General features: G+C 43.8%; 1 protein-coding gene across 1 annotated transcript in view; it reads left to right on the top strand.

Annotated features, from left to right (window-relative positions):
- The first annotated feature begins 10864 nt into the window (after positions 1-10864).
- RHOBTB1 (Rho related BTB domain containing 1) overlaps positions 10865-20763 on the top strand; it is a 160317-nt gene continuing 150418 nt past the window's right edge. The window contains exon 1 of the mRNA XM_066600806.1: positions 10865-11183. The gene's annotated coding sequence lies outside the window, so the exon portion shown is untranslated. The remainder of the gene's footprint in view (positions 11184-20763) is intronic.

The raw sequence follows: 20763 nt of genomic DNA, 5'->3' as shown, positions 1-20763 counted from the left end.
GTGACGATAAACTCCTCTGGTGGGAGAGGAACCGCTGCTGCCCAATCTAAGCAGGGGCCCGAGAACAGTTCCTGGGAGTGTTCCCGCTCCTGAGCAGGTGTCATTGTAGTGGACTGAGGAGGCTGGGAGGAAGGAGGAGCAGCAGACAGAGGATTCGGATTGGCAGCAGTGGACGGCGCAGAACTGCGGGTAGACGATAGGTTGCTCGAAGCACTTTCTGCCATCCAGGACAGGACCTGCTCACACTGCTCATTTTCTAATAACCGTCTCCCGCGTGGACCCATTAATTGGGCGATGAATGTGGGGACGCCAGAAACGTGCCTCTCTCCTAATCGCGCAGCAGACAGCTGCGACACACCTGGATCAGGAGCTTGGCCTGTGCCCACACCCTCACTTGGCCCTCCGCGTCCTCGGCCACGTCCACGTCCACGTCCTCTAGGCTTACCCCTACCCCTCAGCATGCTGTATTACCAGTGATTAGATTTCCCAGGCAGGAAATAAATTGGCGCAAGACTGCAGGCCAAATATAATTTTTGCCCTTTTTGGAAAACGAAAGGCCCCACTGCCTCTAGTGAATGAATTATCTAAGTTTAATAACTGTGCTGTGTCCCTGCTTATGTGTCACAGAACGTGAGGGTAGCAGAGTTATTATAACTCTTGGAGAGCAGGTATTTTTTTTCCCAATTAAGGAAAGCAAATGGCGAACCCAGCAGTAAAGCGTAGCTGGGTGCGTATGATTTAGCAATGTTTTTCACGCAGCTCACACGTCTACACAGGCGTAAGGACGGACACAGGCTGGACAAATAGATTTGTTTTCAGTTTTTTCCCACCAACAGGCAGCACTGCGTATATTCAATGAACCTGCGAAGTTTAATAACTGCGCTGTGTCCCTGCTTATGTGTCACAGAACGTGAGGGTAGCAGAGTTATTATAACTCTTGGAGAGCAGGTATTTTTTTTCCCAATTAAGGAAAGCAAATGGCGAACCCAGCAGTAAAGCGTAGCTGGGTGCGTATGATTTAGCAATGTTTTTCACGCAGCTCACACGTCTACACAGGCGTAAGGACGGACACAGGCTGGACAAATAGATTTGTTTTCAGTTTTTTCCCACCAACAGGCAGCACTGCGTATATTCAATGAACCTGCGAAGTTTAATAACTGCGCTGTGTCCCTGCTTATGTGTCACAGAACGTGAGGGTAGCAGAGTTATTATAACTCTTGGAGAGCAGGTATTTTTTTTTCCCAATTAAGGAAAGCAAATGGCGAACCCAGCAGTAAAGCGTAGCTGGCTGCGTATGATTTAGCAATGTTTTTCACGCAGCTCACACGTCTACACAGGCGTAAGGACGGACACAGGCTGGACAAATAGATTTGTTTTCAGTTTTTTCCCACCAACAGGCAGCACTGCGTATATTCAATGAACCTGCGAAGTTTAATAACTGCGCTGTGTCCCTGCTTATGTGTCACAGAACGTGAGGGTAGCAGAGTTATTATAACTCTTGGAGAGCAGGTATTTTTTTTCCCAATTAAGGAAAGCAAATGGCGAACCCAGCAGTAAAGCGTAGCTGGGTGCGTATGATTTAGCAATGTTTTTCACGCAGCTCACACGTCTACACAGGCGTAAGGACGGACACAGGCTGGACAAATAGATTTGTTTTCAGTTTTTTCCCACCAACAGGCAGCACTGCGTATATTCAATGAACCTGCGAAGTTTAATAACTGCGCTGTGTCCCTGCTTATGTGTCACAGAACGTGAGGGTAGCAGAGTTATTATAACTCTTGGAGAGCAGGTATTTTTTTTCCCAATTAAGGAAAGCAAATGGCGAACCCAGCAGTAAAGCGTAGCTGGGTGCGTATGATTTAGCAATGTTTTTCACGCAGCTCACACGTCTACACAGGCGTAAGGACGGACACAGGCTGGACAAATAGATTTGTTTTCAGTTTTTTCCCACCAACAGGCAGCACTGCGTATATTCAATGAACCTGCGAAGTTTAATAACTGCGCTGTGTCCCTGCTTATGTGTCACAGAACGTGAGGGTAGCAGAGTTATTATAACTCTTGGAGAGCAGGTATTTTTTTTTCCCAATTAAGGAAAGCAAATGGCGAACCCAGCAGTAAAGCGTAGCTGGGTGCGTATGATTTAGCAATGTTTTTCACGCAGCTCACACGTCTACACAGGCGTAAGGACGGACACAGGCTGGACAAATAGATTTGTTTTCAGTTTTTTCCCACCAACAGGCAGCACTGCGTATATTCAATGAACCTGCGAAGTTTAATAACTGCGCTGTGTCCCTGCTTATGTGTCACAGAACGTGAGGGTAGCAGAGTTATTATAACTCTTGGAGAGCAGGTATTTTTTTTTCCCAATTAAGGAAAGCAAATGGCGAACCCAGCAGTAAAGCGTAGCTGGCTGCGTATGATTTAGCAATGTTTTTCACGCAGCTCACACGTCTACACAGGCGTAAGGACGGACACAGGCTGGACAAATAGATTTGTTTTCAGTTTTTTCCCACCAACAGGCAGCACTGCGTATATTCAATGAACCTGCGAAGTTTAATAACTGCGCTGTGTCCCTGCTTATGTGTCACAGAACGTGAGGGTAGCAGAGTTATTATAACTCTTGGAGAGCAGGTATTTTTTTTTCCCAATTAAGGAAAGCAAATGGCGAACCCAGCAGTAAAGCGTAGCTGGCTGCGTATGATTTAGCAATGTTTTTCACGCAGCTCACACGTCTACACAGGCGTAAGGACGGACACAGGCTGGACAAATAGATTTGTTTTCAGTTTTTTCCCACCAACAGGCAGCACTGCGTATATTCTATGAATAATAACTGTGTTGTGGCCCTGCCTATACAATTCTTTCCCTGCAGTATCAATGGAGGGTGCAATGCTCTGCAGAGGCGATTTTGAGAAGCCCAAAAAAAATGCAGCACAGCCAACAGCAGCCTGGACAGTACTGCACACGGATAAATATGGCCCTAGAAAGGACCGTTGAGGTTCTTGAAGGCTACACTCACTCCTAACACTCTCCCTGCCTATGCAGCACTTCTGTCCCTAATGCCAGGTGCAACGGTCTGCAGAGGCGATTTTGAGAAAAAAAAAAAAATCCCACTGCTAACAGCAGCCAACACACAGCTATCAGTGGCCCTAATAAGGACCTTTGGGGGGTCTTGAAGCCTACACTAACTACCAATTCTTTCCCTACAGCAGCTCCGGTATAAACAGCACTGTCCCTCATCTAACTCACACCGCATCTGAGGCGAGCCGCGGGAGGGGCCGACTTTTATATTAGGCGAACACCTGATCTCGCCAGCCACTCACAGCAGGGGGGTGGTATAGGGCTTAAACGTTGCAGGGGGAAGTTGTAATGCCTTCCCTGTCTTTCAATTGGCCAGAAAAGCGCGCTAACGTCTCAGGGAAGGAAGTGAAAGTAACCAGAACACCGCATGGTGTTCGTCACGAATAACGAACATCCCGAACACCCTAATATTCGCACGAATATCAAGCTCGGACGAACGCGTTCGCTCATCTCTACTGAAGACAGATTTCTCAGCGCTGTCCGTCTTCATCTAGCTGCATAGGGGTTTTGTGAAAAAAAAGCACAGAATAGGCTGATAAAACACATTGCAATAATGCTTATAGTTGCAAATTCTGTAAACTAAAATAATAAAGTGCAGTTACTCTTTAAACTGGTTGTTTAAGTTATGGAGTAACCGACTATCGGTAGACAGCTGTCAAGGACTACCGGGCCTCAGGAGGGTAATACAAGCAGCTTTCACTGCTACTGTCTTTGTTTTAATGTATACAGTGCTCAATGAACACTCTACATAGAATAGAGGCACAAGTAGTGTTGCTGCCTATGTTGGTTCCGGTACCTGCTGACTGTATAATTGCCAGAATGCCAAAAACATGAGGGCACTGCTATGGGTAACTAGACCCAGCAGGGCTTTAACAGTAACAATCGTCACTGTAAGGGTCCTCTGCCTTGGTAGATATCATCTGATATTGTTGATCGGCACTGATTTAAGTAGCCTTCATGCAGGCCAATTTAGAATGTATGAGGGACAACTGATCATTCATACAGTCATTCATTCCCATACAGTTGCACCACTATCACCAGTGCATCCCCATTCATAAAAGATGTGATCAACCCACAAACGAAAGGGTATGCTCGCTTGTATGCCAACCATCTGCAGCTTCACACGGCCCAATGATTGGCAAACAAATGTTCCTAGGATGGTTCTTGTCCAATCATTGGGCTGGATAAAAGGCTCTAAACAGAGTAAATGTCCCCTGTAACCGGGGCCACTATGCCAGTCTAGTTACGTGGAAAACTATAGTGTTAAAGAGTAACTGCACTTATAAAAAACCTTTAACATGTCAAAAGTTTTGATCAGTGGTGGATCAGATACTGAGACCCCTGACAATCACTGAAATGAAGAGGTAGAAGTACTTAACAGATAGCTGTGAAGCTCCAGCTGTCATCATTCCTTGTTGGCTCGGCCCATCACCTGAAGACAGATGCATAGCTGCAATATACATCCATGAATGCATTTTCAGCTGCCGAAAAGAACTAACAAGGTATGATGCCAGCAGAAGGGCAGAACAATTCTAGTGGGTTGGTAGGTTCCAACGGCCAGTGGAGGGTAGGACATTTTTTGCTGAAATGTCAAAAACAAGAAAGTTATACCAACCTGTGCTGGCGTGCCTCTCCTCCTGCTCCTGACCTCTGTGTAGTCTGTGCCCACACATCCTACCTGCTTCTACCCAGAGTTCTGGGTAGGGATCGTGTGACACACACATGTAATCACATGATCTCTATACTCGAAAGTCAGTGGGTGAGCTGTGAGGGTATGGACTGTGATGGTGTGGCTGACAGCGGGAGGAGCGGCATGCTGGCACAGGTGAGTATAACTTTTTTTTACTACCGGTATATCTAAAGGGCACTGCTACTAGAGGGAGAGCTGAAGCCTATGTGCGACACTGTTACTGAGTACAGGTGCTTGAGCCTAAGAGGCGCATCGCTACGGAGGAGGGGACCTATGGGCATTATTACTAAGTGAGGCCTATATGGGGCATCATTACTGAATGGGGCCTATATAGGGCATTATTACGGAGTGTGGCCTTTATGGGGCATTATTACTAAGTGGGCCATATACGAAGCATTACTACTGAGTGGGAACCTATATGAAGCATTACTACTGAGTTTGACCCTCTATGGAGCACTACTACTGAGTGTGGGACATAAGAGGTGCATTAGTACTGAGAGGGGGCATAAGAGGAGCATTATTATTGTGTGGGGGGTCTAATATGGAACATTATTACAGAGTGGAGCCTATTTGGTGCATTATTTCTGAGTGGGGACATTAGAGGAACATTATTATTGAGTGGGGGCACTTTTACTGTGTGTGGGACATGAAAAAGAGCACAAAAAGGGGGATACTATTACTGTGTGAGTCACCTCTGAGGCACTATGGATGGGGAGATTATATAGAAGTTTGGAAAATGAAGCCAGATCCTGGGAAAATTGAGGAGTCAAAGATGTCTGTGTTAATTTCTGTAGAGACAAGTTGCAACCGCTATGAGCCATCATGACGGTCTGGGCCAGATGAAGAAAAAGGGAAATCGAGCAAATCCAGACAGAGAAAATGTCACCTGTGATCCCTGAATATAACGGTACTGTAATCATTTATACGGTCTGCAAAAATACTGTGTAGATCTACTGTATACTGCTATATGGTCAGTGTGTGTAAATGTGTGTGTGGAGGGGCAGGGGGGTAATATTGGACTTTGTGTAGTGTTTTTTTCAGCAACACTGTCTTGGTATTATGTGGTCATGGTCTGGGGATATTATATGCCCCTTATATATAGTGATATTACTTGTAATGCTGTAATGGTGTAGTAGGATTTATACGGCGACATTATGGAAATAATTATACTGCTATGATGACTATAGTGATACTGTGTGTGTGGTTTATTTTTCTTCACTCAGTATAGCAAAGAGTTATTCCACGTGCATCTAAACCTGTAAAGCAATCCATTAGGTTGTGCTGAGTGATCAGACTAATAGCTGTGGCTTGTCTGGGGTGTTAAAAAAAACACCCTTAAAAGCTTTTTATAAAGTTCTTTAGGTTACACCTTTACATCGTTATTCAAACCTTATGTTTCTCTGAATTGAGAGTGTAGTACGTAGTAGTGCCTGTAGGTGTCACTACAACGGAGGTTATTTACTATTCTCATCTATGCAGTTTTAGAAAGTACATTCAATTAAGGCATTATCCACAGTCCACCAGCCTGTCTATCGGATTTGTTAGTCCTTTTGAACTCTTGATTTCTGCCCTGCTTTTGTGTGAACAGCTTTGTTGCACCTATAAATGCTTATCTTATCCTAAACACCTATTGCTATATATGGTTGTTATCTTCCAGCAAGGTAAATCCTGACCTCTGCTTCCTGTAAACGTGTATCTTTGCATGATTGCTTTACCTTGCACTAATCCATGTAGTGGAATGTAGTAGGAGAAGTCACTATCTGGCTCAAACACCTCGTGATGAGGAGTTCCCGAGGATAAAGATGATGTAGGCTCACAAATATGTAAGTAATAGTGAACTCATGCTTTCAAACATTTAATAACGCCCTATCCGCACCCTGGCATTTATTTGCATTAGTTTCAGTGCAGGCTGTGGAATCGTCACGGATATAATTTTTACCACCCTCTCATTACACTAATTCTAGACTGTTTATTTACGGATTCCTTACGACACATTGTAATTATTATTGATGAAAGTTACCAAAACAACAGCACAAGCCAAGTGCTTAGTCATATCTTACACATCCCGTGCTTTATGATAATTGCATCCGGTACAGTATTTCCTTTCATAAATCTGAGATGTCTTAATATTGTTCCCAACACGAGACACATGCACCCTAGAAATAGATCTTGGAGATGCAGGTGGAATGCTTTTCCATGAACTTCTCATCTCTATTGTGTTCCTTGTCTTGGGGACAATGAAGGGTTAATGCAGCCACCATAGATAGTTTATCGTGCATACATATGCCTTCCAAGAAGATCAGGTCCAGCGGGTCGGGCACAGATTTCAGGTGCTGTCTCAGAAGCCTACTGTAGGTCCCAATTTTAACTGTATCTGTATGCTCAGGACTCAGATGGTGTTGACTATAATGGTGGAACAGCAAGCAATCCACTCACTCTGTGACCTTGCTGTTGGCAGATTTTTGGAGGAGGACATTCACTTAGCCATGCTTACAAGCAGTGCTGGGAAAGTCGAGGGACCTAGTAGCAACCAATGCTGGTCTTCTTCCTCAGTGGTAGGAGGAGTGAGTAGAGTATAATGCCAAGACATCAGTAACATGAGCCTTAGGCACTGCTTGTTGGGTCGGAGGACATTCCAGAAGAGCACAGCAGCAGGTGGCATCTAATGGAACATTCTTACTGTGTGGGGACACTAAGGAGGACACTCATCTGTGTGAGGAGGCAGTAAGGGGGTATCATTACTGTCAGGGGACACTAGGGAGATATTATTACTGTAATACTGGATAGTATTAGGACATATTCATAAGGGCACAGAATGAATAGATCCATGTTAGATCTACATGGCAGATTTACGTAATATTCAATAAAATGCTAATATGGTGTGGATTTTACAGCAGATTTGGAAGCGGAATACATGCCCAAATCTGCAGTGAACTTCTACCGTGTGAACGAGGCCTTATTATGTGCCAAACAAAGAGGACACAATCAAAGTGTGTGGGAAATTAAGGAGCATTATTACTATGTGGAGCACTAAGGGGGCACAATTAATGTGAGAAGGCACCAGATAGTGCCAACATAGACAGTTTTAAAATGAATTAAAGTTGCTGTGATCGACATGTAAAGAAACCTAAAACCTGCTGTTGCAGCATGCAGGACACAATCTGGGATAATGTCTGCACATCAGCTTTATCCCACGTGACCACCAATCCTTTTGTCATTACTAAACTTCCTGTTTTGTCCTTTGCCAGAAATCTTTCAGTTTCCTTCTTTTCTACCATGCTGCTTCCCCTAGTTAACCAATTACAGTTATGATCTTCCCTTTTTTCCATAAAGGAATAGATTAGGCCCCTAGGTTCCCAACATGGGGCCATCCCTATTGGGACGATTGCCCTGCTTGGGCCTGTCTTTCCTTAGTAGGTTAGGGATAACTTATTTATCCCTGTAATTCTGTCTTTGTATTTTGTGTTCCCCTCTTTAGTGTTGTCCAGTCTGAGTCTGTTTGTTGTGTATATATTGCCCTGTCCTACTGCATCCGTTGCAGACAAGGTGTTTGGCATCATGCTCAAACACAACATAATAAGCCACCAATAAAATAATTTTCAAAGCTTTCTCCAAAATGTTTCTTATTGAATGCTTTTAAACAGGACTCCCTGCGGGAGTTGTTCAGCCATCAACTCATCGGTGAGGCCATCATGATACCCTACGTCGAACTGGTGAATTGGTCAAGTGGGTCCACAACCCCGTGTCCGTAACAGTAGGTCCAAGCCGTGAATGAGGGTCTTCAGCTCAGTTAAATAGAGGAGTTAATGACTCATAGTCTGCAGGTGAGTTGAAGTACCTTGGGAAAGCTTAACTCCTGATGTACTGGAGAAACCAAGGCGCCAAACCTACACAGCAACAGTAGAGCGACGCCTAACACTGTTGTGTCATTTTTCTGAAATACCTCAGTTTCCTTCTTTTCTACCATTCTGCTACATCTCTTTTGTTGTATTGATTAGCCGACAGGGAGGTGTTTCCCTTAGTCAACCAATCAGCCATGTTGGATGTATCCTTTTTCCAGTCGAACCTCTACCTGAGTGTTGTATATTTGTCCTGTCCTGTCTATGGTGTTGGGCAAAGCAGTTTTTCAGCTAAGTATCCTTAGTTAATTCCCTTTGCAGTTTTCATCTTACTTATTTTTCATCAAGGGTTAGATGAGGTCCCTATGTTCCCGATGTGGGGCCAGCCCCTATGAGGCAGAGCCTTTGTTTCCTTAATAGGTTATATATAGCTTGTCTAGCCCCATATTTCTGTCTTTGTTTTTTCTCTATTTTGTATCTTCCTCTTTAGTTTTGTCCATTCTGAGTCTGTTTGTTGTGTATACATCTGTCCTGTTTGCACTAGTACTGCGTCCGTTCCAAACAAGGTGTTTGGCATCCTTCTAAAACATAACACTTGCTGGGCTTTTTGACTGTCGCAATCACAGCAACTTGCAGTTTGCAACGTGGCATTCACTTTCATTGAGATGCATTACTTGTGACAAAGGCAGGGCAACACTACTAAGTTTGGCCCACGTGGGCTGCGGTCAAAGTTATCATGTAACTCCAGCCCTATGGAAACAAGTCCTTTATGTGTTGTAGCATTCCGACAGCCATATGTTTTTTTATATTTCTGTCAACATTGTGAAAGGGCTTGGTTTTTTTTTGCAGGAACTGTTGTAGTTTTCAGTGGTACTATTTTAATAGTAATGAGAAAAAAAGCTAATTTGTCATAGTGTTTTTTAGTCGCACAGGCACAATTTCTGTGCCCATGTAACAGGAGTGACATGCTGTTAAACCGACACCTTGATGCTGACCTTCCATTGTTGAAAGCTTGTTGAGTTTTCTGTTTTAATTGTTACCATTGTATTGATCCGTGCATAATGTGGGTCACTTATGACCTCCACTGGTACCAATGTTACATTACTGCTCGCACCTCTTGTATAAAAGAAAAAACGTTATTGGCTGGCCAGGTCATGTGGTTCAGGGGAAGTTCCTACAGCAAGAAAGGAAGAGGTTCCTTGTAGGTCTGAGGCCTGTGTGAGGTGGCAGAAAGAAGCTGTGACATAGCAAGGAGAGAAAACATAGCACAGGATGCCTAGAGAACTGTAAGTTGAGAGCGGTCCTTTAAAAAAACCCACTTGAGTGCACACCCCCAGACTTCAGGGAATAGGCAGAACTGCCCATCACAACATATGTGCTCAAGCAAACACTAAAACTACAAAAGTGTGACTATATATAAGCCAGGAACTTATAGACTGTTATTGCAAAAATACGTATCTGCTAGTTGTGGACAAGTCATCAGTTAATACTTAAGTAATATTCAGAATATGGGCAGTAAACCGCCATTACTTACTGGGCTCATACGTTCAGTGGTAATATTACTTATCCTATGGTTAAAGTATATTACAGAACGTTGTGATTAACCAGAGATTGTTATATCATCTCTTTAATGTTAAAGCTACTCCTACTTTTAATTGGGGCCAGTTAGATCATCTGATGTTTCCATGCTAATGGCCTAACTTCGTGCAAATGACAAAATCGTTGATTGCCATTTAATCCTCAAAGTTTATTTATTATATAGAATTATATAGAAATATATATTTTTGCAAGCCTGGTGTCCACATTGTGCCCTGGTTCCTGTGTTGCCTGGGTTTCCTTGGGGGTTTTCTCTTTCTGCCATTATGCAATGGTGCCACCTGCTGGCTAGAGCCAGTACTGTGGTATGGGACATGCTGGAGAGGTCTCCGACAACAGAGCAGCCAGGATTATACAGTAAGAATACCCTGCTGGACGTCTTCGGACATCGGAAACTGTATAGCCTTCAATCAGAATGTCTTTAGACGTCAGACAGTGGATTGGAAAGGGTTAATGTAAGTGGTATTCAATGTAAAGGATGAAAGGTTAACTAATAACTTGGCTGACATTGGCAGTTGATTTATACCATCTATTTTAGCACACAAGGGGGGATGGAAGTTCAGTATGTACTCATTACTACCATGTACAGTATGTTACGTCTATATTTGTACTATATGACACTTCTGGCAGACATACACAGCACACAGACTGGAGGCTGGGGAGGGATCTGACATGGCTCCTCCATAACAGACATCTATTTTTTTTCTGCAATCTTCATGAAGACTCCATAAATATCCTTTTTTTAATAAGAAATCGTTACAAGTCCTTCTGTTATAACCTGAACAAAAATGTTGGTTATGCCAGCCATATTGCAATCCTTCAGCTTGAATTGGGGGATGAAGCAACCCTAGCAGAAGTTGAAGTCTAAGGAAGAGTTGAAGAACTTAGAATGTGAAGGACTGCAGATGCAGAACGTGCTGAGATGTGCCGATAACAAAAACCTACTTGGTCCATAGCAGAGCTGCAAGTCTTCTAAGGCTGTAAGTGTGGATGTAATTGATTCTATTGCTAACAAGCTTAGAATTTAATTTTGTGCCTAGAGATCGGCCGGATCTGGAGACTCTGTGGATCAAATTGTATGCAGTCACACCCGAGACCGACAGCCTTAGGGCTTATTCAAACGTCAGTATTTTGTAAGCCAAAACCAGGAGCGGGTCCAAAATATGGAAGAAATGCAAATCTTTCCATTGTATTTTCTCTCTGTATATTCCGCTCGTGGACAGGGGGCTGCACTTTCCATAGCAATGCTATGAAAAGCGTGCACTGCGTTACCCGTGGCCGGATTATCACCGCGAATAACGCAATGCACAATTGTCTGTGGAGCCCTAAGGCTTAGACTGTGTAAGAGGCTGTGAAACAGCTGTGCAAGAGGTGTAAAAGTGGGTGAGGACCAGCCATACTCTGCTACAAAGGTGAGGCTGTGGAAGTCAGTTTAACACTACATAAAGTTTTAGCACACAAACAAGACATAAGTTAGATGTACTGCATCAGCAAGGTCTCTCCCAGGCAAGGATTTGAAAGCAGAATGAGGTCTTAAGATGTTCCACAACTTCCCAAAACCTTTACACTGTACTATATATATAAATGATAGTTTTAAACTGTCTTCCACAGCCTCACCTTTGTAGCAAACTTCAGCTGGTCTTCACCCACTTTTACACCTCTCACACAATTGTTTCTGTTGTGTTGCAGTTCATGACAGTGTTTCAACCTACATATGAAAATGATTATCTTTATCACCTTTTTTCATATAATTGATTAATCATGCATCTATAATCCTACAAAATCTTCATTTAGATTTCTCTTTTGTTCATTCACTTTGCATTTCGTTAATTGACTAACACTTCTATTTTTAAAAGCATTCTTACTTTGCAGCATTTTAATTTCCATACCTACCTAAAACTTTTGCACAGTACTGTATATGTAATATGTATGTGTGTGTTTGTGTGTGTGACACTATGGGAATACTGAGAGTATCCGGTAGCAGCTGGTTTTGAATGGCTTGTGTGCCAAGATATTTTTAAGTAAGCTATTTGAATCCATGGTACAACAGACGATGTATATACAATTGTGTCAGTGTTACATTTCAGTCTATGACTTTCTATAATAAAAGATGTACATTAACTTATAAAGTGCACGATACGTTTCATCATTTGTGTTATCAATTGTTTTGCATAATTGTGATACATATCAATGGAAGATAATGTGACTTCTCAGTCAACTTGTGCTTATATGATAGCCTACATGATAAGGGTGCGGGCAGACGAGTGCATAAACGGCGCGTTTTTGCGACCAAACGTATATACGTGACCATCTGAGGCAATGGTTTCGAATGTATTCGTTCACATGGGCGATTTTACGGTGCGTAAAAACGGCAATTCGAAAAAAAACGGAACATATGCGACCGAAATACGTGCCAACGCATATTCGATCGCCGAAAAGACCGTTTGCAAAGTAGGAACAAACGAAAATACGCTTTCTAGCTCTGGTCATGGTCGGTGAAAAACGATCGCTCGGGCGATTATACGTTGCGCTCGTGCGAACGTAAATACGCCTACGCTCGTCTGCCCGCACTCTAAAACTGTGATTTCAAATGATTGACATAAGACAGGGTCAGACGAGCGTGTGTTTTGCGCATCCATAATGCACACTTCTAAAAGAAACAATGGATTCCGATAGAAGCGTTCATATGCGCAGAATATGAAGTGCAAAGCAGCGCGCTCCTAAAAAAGATAGGACATAGGTACGCGTTTTGCAGGAGTTTCCATTGCCTCCTATAGGAGCAGAAAACTCCTACACTGCCAATAGCTTCCCTGCTGCTTACAGTAGGGCATGTAAAAGGTTCTTCTGGCCAGAGAAAGTTTTACCGTAGGGATCCTCTCTACAAGAACCCCAACGGTCCTTTTTAGGGCTACATCTGACCGTGTGCATTATAGCTGTGGCTGGCTGGGAGCAGTAGTGCACCAATTTTTTTTTTAACGCATCTAGGCCTGTGCAGAGCCTTTCAGTTATACTGTTCTCAGCTTGCAGTGCATTAAACCGAGGTCTCACCACTAAACAGTACTGTGATATTTCCTGGGCCACTGCAAACTATTTCAGTTATATCTTCTATGTCTGCAGTGCATTAGACAGAGGTCTCACCGCTAAACAGTTCTGTACTAAACAGCCAAACAGTACTTGAAAACCACGTTTTTGTGCGATGCGATGCAACACAAAGGAAGGCTCCACAGGGAAACATGGCCTCCAAAACATCACAAATCGTGGCAATATTCAGCATGACACAATTCTTTTTCTCGCAATGCAGCAGCCTACAAAACAACGCTCGTGTGAAAGAACCCACTGGACAGCATGGGCTTCACATACATGCAATTTGTAGCGCTATCGTATCACGAGAAAATTGCGCAATTTTGTAGCTTGTGTGAAAGCGGCCTAAATCTGAAAAAGATTTCTTTTAATGTCAATGAAATATGAAGCAATTTAATCTCCTTTGACATTATACTACACCGAGACGCCCAATGCACAAACCCTAATAATCAAATAATAATCAAGATGCGAGAATCATTCACTGAAGGATCCAGCACAGTCTCAGCTGTGGTTTTGGATATGCGTATGATCCCTTGCATCTTAATTATATGCTAATTTCCAGTTGTGTGTATTTGGACAGATGTCTTTGAAGAATATTTGTGAAAACGTATTCATCAAAGCCGAACTCCAGGAGTTTATGAAGCATTGCTAGGCCAGCTGTGAATTTCCTGGCCCCATTCAGTTTCAGCTCAAGTCATTTCCCACAATAGAAGAGTTGGGTACATGCAATGCAAAAAAAAATGTATTTTAGGAACAAGCAAAGTACAACATTGTAAATCTCCTGAAATAAAGTCTTATACTACTCTTTTTGTAAACATTTTAACCCATTTTGATGCATTATGGTGTTACCAGTCAAAAACACTGATTAGGATCATTGGCCGAAGCCGGTGATGGAGTGGTAGGCACCGTAAAAAATCTAGCAAAGCAGGAATAAACTGTGAAGGAATGAGCATCTCTACGTATGGCATATCAGCAGCTAGAGAACATTCGGAATCATACAGTAGTCTTCAAGGGGTTATCCAGTTGTAAACTACTCATGGCCTATCCTCGGGATAGGCCATCAATAGTATATTGGCTAGGGTCTGCCACTCAGCTATTTGCTAGGGTTGATTTGCTTCTGCACTGAGCTGATTTCTTGAGGAAGCAGCAAGGCTTGGTATACAGGAAAAGTACTCATTCACTCAAATAGGAACTTTGCCTGTAATACCATGCCTGGCCACTGCAGTGAGAACGGAGCTGTCTACTTCTTGCAGAAATCAGCTTAGTGTACAAGTGCATCGGCCTAGCGAACACAATATTGGCAGTGGTCCTGGGAGGTGGACCTCCGCCGTTCTACTATTGATGACCTATTCTGAGGATAGTTCATCGGTAGTTTACAACTTGACAACCCCTTTAAGTGATTTTTAGAAGGGGCGATAATCAACCCAGCAAGGTGAGCAATTTCATATCAGATTCCTACGATTTTATTTTGGTGATATGCTGCATTATGGAAGTGCTTATTTTTTCTTATAGTGGATTTGTGTAGCTTGGCCATTCCAATACATAGTGGATGAGCAACACACTATGCAATTAGTACCGTATACGCAAGCTACACTAATGCTGTAGCACGCCAATCACGATGGTGTGCTTGCTATCTTGGTATGTCATGATCTTTTATGATAAAGCTCCCTTTCAATGCTTATATGAAATATACACGTCTGATGTCCTTGTGATTGGAAGTAAGAAGCAGAATTGTCGAATATCATATCTTCTTCTAATAGTCATATCCCCTTCTATGTCACACGTATATCTTGTTTTACTGAAAATGAAAGCACCATTGTCTCCTGTGGCCCAGGGGTAGATCTCTCACTGAAACCCAACTCCTTCCTCCTCTGTATGAGCTAATGATCACTAGTATAAGTAATGTTATGTAATCCAGGTATCTCCTTTATATTTCACTTGAACTTTTGTCTTACGCTACTTATATTTCTATTCATTTTTATACTTATTCCTCAGCATGTATATAGATATCTGCTACCATAAACAAACTCACAGAGTCGGGGAGAAGTTCTTTCTATATACCTCGGTACATAGCCTGGCTCTTCTGTAGTAGCATCGCTGAGAGGCCCTAGTGCAGTGGTGGCGAACCTATGGCACACAGAGCCCACCCTGCTGCCATGTGCGCCAGCAGCTGCTCACCATAGTAATAAATACCGACAGGGTGCCACGGCTCCCCTGCCGGTATTCACTAAGTGGCGCTGCTAGCAGCGCTGATCCTGGCGCACACTGTGATGTCAGTGTGCAGCCGGGATCCTCCTCCCCTTCCCCCTCCCCTGTCGTCTCATTCATGATTCCGCGGGAGCAGGGGAGGAGGTGGCCGGCAGCACACTCTGACGTCACAGTGTGTACCTGGGGTTAGCGCCAGCAGCAGTGCCAAGCAGAGGAGGGGGTAAATATATGGGTCTCAGGGGGGCACTAGCACTACTGGGGCTGATATAGGGAATACTATTAGTAATAGTGTCCTCTATATTGGCCCCAGTAGTAATAGCATTACTACTGGGGCCACTGTGGGATGTCACTATTACTACTGGGGCCACTGTAGGATGTCACCATTACTACTGGGACCACTGTGGGATGTCACTTTTTTCTACTGGGGCGACTGTGGTATGTCGCTATTATCGCTGGGGCCACTGTGGGATGTCACTATTACTACTGGGGCCACTGTGGAATGTCATTATTACTGCTTGGTCCATTGTGGGATGTCACTATTACCACTGGGGCCATTGTGGGATGTCACTGTGACTTCTTGGGCCACTGTGGGATGTTACTATTACTACTGGGGCCACTGTGGGATGTCACTATTACCGCTGTGGCCATTGTGGGATGTCACTATTACCACTGGGGCCATTGTGGGATGTCACTATTACTACTGTGGCCATTGTGGGCTATCACTATTACCGCTGGGGCGGCTGTGGGGGGTCACTATTACTACTAGGGCCACTGTGGGGGTCACTATTACCGCTGGGGCCACTGTGGGGTGTCACTATTACCGCTGGGGCTACAGTAGGTTGGCACTATTACCACTGGGGCGGCTGTGTGCGGTCACTATTATCACTGCAGCCATTGTGGGGGGTCACTATTACCACTAGGGCTGCTCTGGGGTGTCACTATTACTGCTGGGGCCACTGTGGGGGGGGGTCACTATTACTGCTGGGGCCTCTCTGGGGTGTCACTATTACTGCTGGGGCCTCTGTGGGTTCTCACTATTACGATAAAACACATCTACACATGTGGCAGTACAGGCCCCAGAACACACCCAACTGGTGCATCCGTGTACCTGGTTACAATTTACGTGTCATGCTTGATATCACTGAATAGATAAAATCATGACGAGAAATATGCCAACATATATTCCCGATCAGAGAATTTCCTGCAGAAATATTGCCAAAATGAGGAGTTTTGGTTTTTCAGAGGTCGTCTGCATCTGCCCACTCCTTTCTAAATGATCTCAGGGGGCGCGGGGGAGAGGTGTGTTCTGGGGAATCTTTTATAACTCGGAGCTCAATAAACCGCTTTCATCAGACTTCGGAGATACGTTACAGCGTAAGGCTTTCCCATGTGCTTCAGTGACGCCACACAACTCAGAACCTTGCCAAATATTCCAAATCTGGTACCTTTCTTTATATTCCCCTTGTTTCTTTTTAAATCACTGTCTGTTGTGTATGTCTGTAAACCTTATCTCCACTGTAACATCCTTTTCTGTATATTTTTGTATACATATAGATATTTAGCACTACTAATCCTTTTTTTTACAACAAATCTAAAATTCATCAGTCAAGCCTTGTCCGTTTTAAAATGAACCATAACTTTGAAAATTGTGTACATAACTCACAGTCCTCATTCCACCTTACCAGTTACATACAAGCTGGTGGTGGCAGCAGTAGCATGTTGGTACTGTAGAGTGCTGGAGACGTTAGACCGTCCAGGGGGTGATTTGAGCTTTTGTTCTGCATGTGTGGGAAAGCTGAGTACAAATCCACTTGTATTCTGCGCTTGCAACCCAACTAGAGTGATTGATCGTGGCTCTACCGTGGTGTTTGGTAGTGGAAAGGGCGCTCAGATTAGTCGATCCATGACAAATTGGCGACTGGAGCGGGATCAGTCGGGGTCCCCCCTGTCTCTCCTTGACATAGACCAACCCCCACCAGGATGAATCATCTGAAAAGCTTCTCTATTTCCTTTATAATTGCATTCCAGTAAATGATATCCGCAGTTAAAATCCATCACTTTTCCACCATGATAGGTCAGCAATAGTTTTAACCCTCTCCAATCCACTGTCTGATGACATTCTGATTGAAAGCTGTACAGCTCCGATGTCGGATGACGTCCGGCAGGGTATTCTTACTGTAGATTACTGGCCGCTCTGTTGTCGGGGCCTCTCCAGCATGTCCCATACCGCAGTACTGGCTCTAGCCGGCAGATGGCGCCATTGTATAATGGCAGAAAGAGAAAGCCCCCTAGGAAACCCTAAATCCAAAATTGGATTGCAAAGGGTTAATCCTGGAAAACCCCTCTAATGAGTTGTTGTATGCATATTGCATATGATGCTGTGGCTATTCAGATCCACAAATTTAGCCCTATATTTTGTATGAGCATTGAGAACATATCCTAAATTTCTGGTACTCTGTAGTTTCGTGAAGAGCCTCTTAGTAAGATTAATTGAAGTGCTTAATATAAATGCATTAGCGGTCTCATACATGCACAGACTGAAATTATTTTTCTAAAACAGAAACTCAAGAAAAAAGTAACTCTGTGAAATGTAATTACATTCAGACATATTCAAAAAGCATTGCAATTCCCAGATAAAAGGATTAGTCGGAAAGTAATATACTAATTACTACTGATAGAAACACGCGGCTGCTGCTTATTCAGCTTGACTCATTAAGGCCAGATTTGCATGACCGCATGCGTGTGTATTTGCGCATAGGTTCTATTCACTACATATTGTGCGCACAAATTTTGCATGCATAAATATGGTCGCGTGCATCTGCGTAATTATGGAATGAACAATGCTTTTTTGCGTGCGTATCAATATATATCTTGTTCTTTTTTGTGCGCGCCAAAAAAAACACCGGTGGCCCCAGCTATTGAAATGGCTATTTAGTCTTATGAGTTCAACAAGCGTTATTTTTCCTTTGCAGTGTTTCACGCACCTCCCAGCATATTGCGTGCGCATGTGGCATGCCCATTGACTTCTATGGGGATTTTTAATGCACAGGAAAATAAAGCCAGCTGTCTGCAGGTAGCCTGCAGAATTTAGTGCGGAATTAACAGTGGCTTGCATTGCGTCATGCAACCTGTTCTGTCTTGTGTGAAAAGTCCCCAACAGTATGGTCTAGATTTACATTGGTGATTTGGCTCTCGGGTCTGGGAATTATAACAGGACAGAGCAGTGCATGTGAGCCCTACAGATAAAGGCCTAATCCACATGGGTGAATCGGCTGTACGCCGGGCACATCACGGCCGAAAATCGCTTCAGTGAAGTAGAGCCGTGCTCAAGTCCTAAGATTAATTAGCGTTTTCTCGTCCATTCACATGAAAAATACGCTGCAGCAGCGAATTCCGTTGGTAGAAATCCTCATAATGACGCCCACATGAATGAGGCCAAAGCAAGGGCTCTTTCACACGGACATCGTTTTCGCGCAGAATAGGTGTGTCAAAAAATTGCGTCTATTAGAACCAATAGTTTCCTATAGAACAAAGATAGAACATGCGTGAATGCAAGGCACGTATCTAAGGTCTGTGCTGCGAGAAAAGATAGGACCTGACTAGAGATGAGCGAGTATACTCGCTAAAGGCAATTGCTCGAGCGAGCATTGCCTTTAGCGAGTACCTGCCCGCTCGAGACCAAAGGTTCGGGTGGCGGCGCGGGGGAGCGATGAGTAGCGGCAGTCAGCAGGAGGGAGTTGGGGGGAGAGAGAGATCTTCTGCCCTCCGTTCCGCCCCGCTCTCCCCCGCAGCTCCCTGCCCGCCGCCGACACCTGAACCTTTGGTCTCGAGCGGGCAGGTACTCGCTAAAGGCAATGCTCGCTCGAGCAATTGCCTTTAGCGAGTATACTCGCTCATCTCTAGACCTGACCTATCTTTGGTGCGTGCTTTCCATAGACTCCTATGGGATCTGGAAAGTACCCAGCACGCACCTCGGATCGTGTGAACAGGTCAAATAGCTGGAATTCACTCGTTCACGCTATCTTGCAGTATGGGAGCAATCTTTTCACGTGTCTATACTGCGCTAAATCAGCACTCGTCTGAACGAACCCTAAGAATGCATTCTGTATTAAATCTTTGGAAGAATATTTTAACATGTACCTGAAAAAGGCTTTAGTCGATGGATCAGTATGAAAATGTGAAGGCTTTGCACATAGTACCAGTACTCTGCCACATTTAGATTCTGCAATATAACTACTGGTCGCCAATGGCTCAATGAACCAGCAACCTTTAATTAACAAACAATTTCACTGTTCAGAGGACATAATGAATTTGGCCTGAGATTATAAATACATTTTCAATGATTCATTGACCTGATACCTATTTAAAATCAATTGCAAAAATTGTTACTCCACCATACAACATGTTTAATTAACTGCTGGAGCCAATGCTCATTAAATAACATATTAAATACATGAATATTCAGCTATCAAGGATAATTAAAGGCGCTATGTTTGGATGTCAATACACACCAGAGCTGTCACATTGCCCTTTATATTATCTCTTGGCTAGTAGCTGGAGAGCAGCTGTACGGGGGGGTGGGGGGGAGTTATACACAAAAAGTTCAATAAAACTAACTAGATGAAGACAATGGGACTAGTTTGTGTTTATGCCAGTTTTCTCTTTTATAAAGGATATGGCGATTGAATATAACGTAAAAATTTGGTGGGATATTATCAAAAAAGGTCCAACCTGGTTTCTTTTAGCCTACGGCCAATTCGTCATTAGAGTAGTGCCCTATTGATGAATTTGGCTTGGGCTGCACTTAAGTAGAGAAGGGCATGCTCCAATGTCCAAAAAGTTGTATATAACATAGTATACATGTCATCTTCCTCTTCAGAGGAAATAAAAAATGGTTGGGCATCAGTACTTTCAATGTCTTGGTCTTCTACCTCTGGTTGTTTGGACTGCCCGGCTGACATCAGTGACACTGAATAGTCAAACAGCTCCTTAGACTGATCCGTGTGGACTGCTTTAGAGACTGCAGGGGATTTGGCATGAGGTGAAGTAGAGGGGGGATAATTATGGCTGATAGGTTCAGAATGACTGCTGTGTGGCTGCAATTGGGAGGAAATGGAAGTAATGGTACTTGAGGCGTGCTCTACGACCTGTCCTGCATGCTGCAGATGTAACCCATAGGCAGAGTCACTTCTAAGGAATGATAGTGGGCCTGCCTCCCCTCCGGCAGAATGTGGAGTCATTGCTTCAGTGACAGCTGCATGAAATGCCAAC

The sequence above is a fragment of the Eleutherodactylus coqui genome, chromosome 4 (genome assembly GCF_035609145.1).
Source record: "Eleutherodactylus coqui strain aEleCoq1 chromosome 4, aEleCoq1.hap1, whole genome shotgun sequence".
Classification (NCBI taxonomy): Eukaryota; Metazoa; Chordata; class Amphibia; order Anura; family Eleutherodactylidae; genus Eleutherodactylus; species Eleutherodactylus coqui.
Note: the sequence above shows the minus strand (reverse complement) of the source record. Positions and strands in the feature narration are given on the sequence as shown.